This window comes from Cicer arietinum, chromosome 5, assembly GCF_000331145.2.
Source record: "Cicer arietinum cultivar CDC Frontier isolate Library 1 chromosome 5, Cicar.CDCFrontier_v2.0, whole genome shotgun sequence".
NCBI classification, from domain to species: Eukaryota; Viridiplantae; Streptophyta; class Magnoliopsida; order Fabales; family Fabaceae; genus Cicer; species Cicer arietinum.
The window spans coordinates 2690742-2695711 of record NC_021164.2 but is presented as its reverse complement, the minus strand read 5'-3'; positions in this window follow the sequence as shown (position 1 = coordinate 2695711).

Below are 4970 nucleotides of genomic sequence, written 5' to 3'. Positions count from 1 at the left end.
ACCATCCATGAAGGAGAAAAGAGAGTATTGAGCAGTGCTATCCACTAGGACATCAATATGAGGTAGAGGAAAATCATCTTTAGGACTAGCTTTATTTAAATCCCGATAATCAACGCACATTCGAACCTTTCCATCTTTCTTTGGAACTGGTACAATATTAGCCACCCATTGAGGATATTTTGCTACTGCTAAGAAACCAGCATCAAATTGCTTCTTGACCTCTTCTCTAATTTTAAGCGACATATCAGGTCTCATCCTTCTCAACTTCTGTTTAATTGGAGTGTATTCAGGCTTTAGTGGTAGCTTGTGTTCAACTATGTTAGTATCTAACCCGGGCATATCCTGATATGACCATGCAAAGACATCCACATAATCAATTAAAAGTTTAACCAACTTTTCTCGCTCACTTTCTTTCATAGACATACCAACTTTAACTTCTTTTTTATCATGCCCAGTCCCTAAATTGATCGCCTCAACAGGTTCTTGATAGGGTTGGATTATCTTAGCTTCCCGTTCAATTAAGCTTTCTAGTTCTGGGGGAAGCTCACAATCGTCTTCACAATCCTCATCGGCATGATTAATCAGACGTTCAAAGTTACAAGAAATGGTTCTAGCGCTGTTATTTTCAACATATTCATTTTCGACTCTGCATTGTTTAAAAGAAAAAAAGAAAAAAATATATATATGAATAAAGATTGCCAAAAGAAAGAGAAAAGAGAAAAAACAAAACCAGTTGGAGAATTCAAAAATGCATTTATTGATAATAAGTACGGAATTGAAATACATATGCCCTAATTAGTTATCCTTATAGCCTTGGGCAGAGCAAAAGGAGTTAAAAATACATAATTACTTTGAACATGAATTAACAAACACGGGAAACTCGATGATCTTCCAATTGTTGAGATTGGTGTTTGGAGGACAAGGGTACACTAGCTTGAGGGTATCATCATCACCATGATCCTCTTCCGCAACAGCCACCTGATCAGCATATATTATTCCGGCGCTTTGAAAATTTTGACGAATGTCACAAATAGGAATCTTCTGTGAATTCGGTATCCAGTTTTCTCGACGAGTCACCTTGTTTTCTCTTTTTTCCTTCGCAGCCTTTTCTTCATCAGCTTGAGTAGGTACATATCCCAACCCGTACCTATTGTTCTTTTCTGGTATTTCTATCAACTTCCCCAAATTGAGAAAAACTCCTCCTTCTAACATGGATTTGGTAGACTTCAATGATATGGTAGATTGTTTTGGTTCTTTTAAACGATATCCTTCACCCATGAAGACAACATTGGCAATTTCTAATGCTTGAAAGAAAGTCTCTATGGCTTCCTCCGTGTCTTCAATGTAGCCTGTAGAAGATAAATGACTTACTATCATATCTTCTTCCCCATATATTATTACCAGCTTATTGTTCACTGTAAACTTTAGCTTTTGATGGAGAGTGGATGTCACTGCTCCAGCAGCATGAATCCATGGTCTCCCTAAAAGACAACTGTACGCCGGTTTAATATCCATTACTTGGAAGGTTATCCCAAAGATGTGGGGTCCGATTTGAATTGGCAGGTCAATCTCACCAATCACTTGTCTTCTAGATCCATCAAACGCTTTCACCACCAAAGCACTAGGCTTCAAACAGGCTCCCTCAACAAATAGCTTTGACAGTGTTGATTTAGGCATGACATTTAATGATGAACCATTATCTACTAGCACTCGTGCAAGAATGTGATCGTGACACCTCATAGAGATGTGCAGTGCCTTATTATGCTCTGTCCCTTCAGCTGGTAATTCATTATCACTAAAACTCAGGCAACTACTAGCAGTGATGTTACCGACAACTCCATCAAACTGATCGACAGTGATATCGTGAGTAACATGGGCTTCGTTTAGAACTTTCATCAGTGCCCTTCTATGTGCTTCAGAATTCAATAACAAGGAGAGAACTGATATCTTGGAAGGGGTCTGATTTAGCTGATCCACCACCTTATATTCACTTTGCTTGACAAACTTCAAAAATTCACTAGCTTCTTCTTCAGACACCGTCTTTTTACTGATCTCTTGTCCTTTTATGGTATGATACATATCTTCTTTTCCTTTTTCTCCATTAACCTCTTTTTTCCTAAGTTGCTCAGGAGTGTATACTCGACCACTCCGAGTCATTCCACCAATCCCTGAGATGTTAGTGACCTCAGTTCCTTTAGGTTCACAACCATCACTTGGTTGATGATCTGCCAAGTGGGATGTGACTTCGTATTTCCACGGTACTGCCTTGGTATTTCCATAAGGAAACGGGATTGGTGTTTGGACAATTATTGCATTTGGCTTGTTATGAGTTGACTTAAGATTCTCTTTTTTGTAAAGAATTTCCAATGGTTTTGGGAAAGATATATTATTTTCCACACACGACCCCATGGTGAACACATGACCATCTACTGCATGTTGGTCTATCCCATCTTCAATGAAATTCACAGAGGCGTTCCCGTGACCTGGCAAAGGATTGCTCCCTATGTTGGGATTGTCCTCCTTGAAGGTAAGCCATTTTGCATTAATCAATTCTTGCACTTTAGATTTTAGGGCTTGACAATCTTCAATGGAATGCCCAACGGCTCCTGCATGATATTCACATTTGGCATTTGGATTATACCATTTTGGAAATGGTGGTTCAAGAGGTTTCATTGGTCTTATGACTACCATTGAATTTTGAAGTAAATGGGGCAACAATTGGCTATACGTGACGGGAATTGGATCAAAACGAGTTATCCTTTTTTCTCGATTGACAGGTGGTCTGTAGTGATTTGAGCTTGGGTATTGATTTTGTGGGGAAAATGCGGTAGGTGGTGGTTGATAAAAAGGTGGTCTTGAAGGGTGATATTGAGGGAATGAAGCTTGTGTGGTTGCGGCCACATATGGATAAGGGGTGTAAGGATTTTGTGGTATCGGGGGCTGGAAAATTGGGGGTCGATAAGAATTGATGGGTGGAAAATAAGAGATTCTGGGGTTTACCATTACAGCGTTAGTGTCTCCTTCTTTCTTTTTTGTGAATGTCGTCTGGGGTCGTTTCACGCTAGTTGCTGCACATACGATCTTGCCACTCCTCATCCCACTTTCTATCCTTTCTCCTATCATGACAAGGTCAGAAAAGTTTGATGACATACTCCCAATCATCTTGTCAAAAAAAGGCGACGGGAGAGTATCCATAAACATACCAACCATTTCTCTTTCAGATAATGGGGGTTCTACTTGTGAGGCCATTTCCCTCCACCGTTGTGCGTATTCTTTGAAAGCTTCGTTGTCATTTTTCAGTGAATTTTGCAATTGCATCCTATCAGGGGCCATGTCAACGTTGTACCTGTATTGCTTCAAAAAGGCATCAGCTAGGTCCTTCCATGAACGAATTTGATTTCGCTCAAGATGCATATACCAACTTAACGATGCCCCACTCAAACTGTCTTGGAAGAAGTGAATGAGAAGTTTATCGTTATGAGCATGAGATGCCATTTTTCTGCAATACATAGTTAGATGATTTTTAGGACATGTGTTGCCCTTGTATTTTTCAAAGTCAGGAACCTTGAATTTGGCAGGGATAGTCACATCAGGAACCAAACACATATCGAAAGCTTCAAGGCCATAAACATTATACCCCTCAATAGCTTTTATTCGCTCTTCCAAGACATGGAATTTTTCCTTTGATTGTGTATCATCCCCAATGTGAGGTTGATGCCAATTTCCATTAGTATCGAAATGGGGTACTTGGGGTGCAATATATGGAATATTTTCTGAGGGTTGAGTGTTTTGGGGGTTTAAGTGGTTTGGGTTGTTTTCCATGGGGTTGACGACTAAGGGTGGAGTATAACCGGGTGGAAGACCGTACATAGGAAATTGTATAGTTGTTGTACGAGGTTGCTGGGTAGTCGGGGTAAAGCCTGGTGGGTGAGAAGGAGTGGTTTGGTGTTCTTCATTTGCAGCCGGAGGATTCTCATCAGTATTCCCCTTCCTTGACAAAGCTTGTATAGCTTCTAAGATTTGATCAACCTTGTCCTTCAATTGGTTGACATCCATTCTCATCACCTCTTGATTTTGCTCAAGTTCTTCCATGATCTTCGAGTTTGCACGAGTCCGATAAGGGTGTCGGGGAAACAACTTTATTGATTTTTTCTGTATTTTTTTTTAAAATAAAAAAAAATATTATTATGAGTATGCATTAAACATGAATGGAATGAAAATGCAATTATTTTTTTGGATGTTGGGGAATCATAAGTCTTGCACGAATTATTAATGAAAGAAGAATATGAGAATCGATAAACAAAATAGCAAATCCTTCATTGATGAGAAAAAAGTACATTGCATTTAAATTAAAAAGCTACATCGACTATTGTATTTCAATCATCTTTTTCAAGAGGACAACCAATCTTCTCCTCCAATTCTTCTACTAAATGTTTGCAATATTCGACGAACTTGTAGACTTTGATTGGAGTGTTGAGTGGATGCATTACTGCATCAATCTCTCTTAGATGTTTTGGAATTTTTATGATTGCCTGATTAGCTAGCATTGCCAATTTCGAAAAGCAACATGATAATTTATGTTAAATGTAGTAAATAATAGTGTAATAGAATGAAATACTAATAATTGTCACATGATCAAAAGTAGGAGCTAAGCATTTAACACGTGCAGTTGAATATAGACCAGTTGGAAGCCTTCCAGTCAAGCCAAACTAGCGCCTAAACAAATGAGTTGTCCTGGAAGCAGATCTTAAGTTTCTAATCCACAACCCTAAAAAGCTATCCTCTCAAACAAAACTAAACCCAGCCATTTCAAACTTTACCCATACAAAATTTCAGCCAAATCAACATTTATATAGAACAAAAATCTCATCTTTCAACATATTTATTTCTAAGGTTTATATCTTCTAATCATCTTATATTGTTTGAAACAGAAGAATGAGAAAATAACCTTTCGATGCAGGTGAAGATCC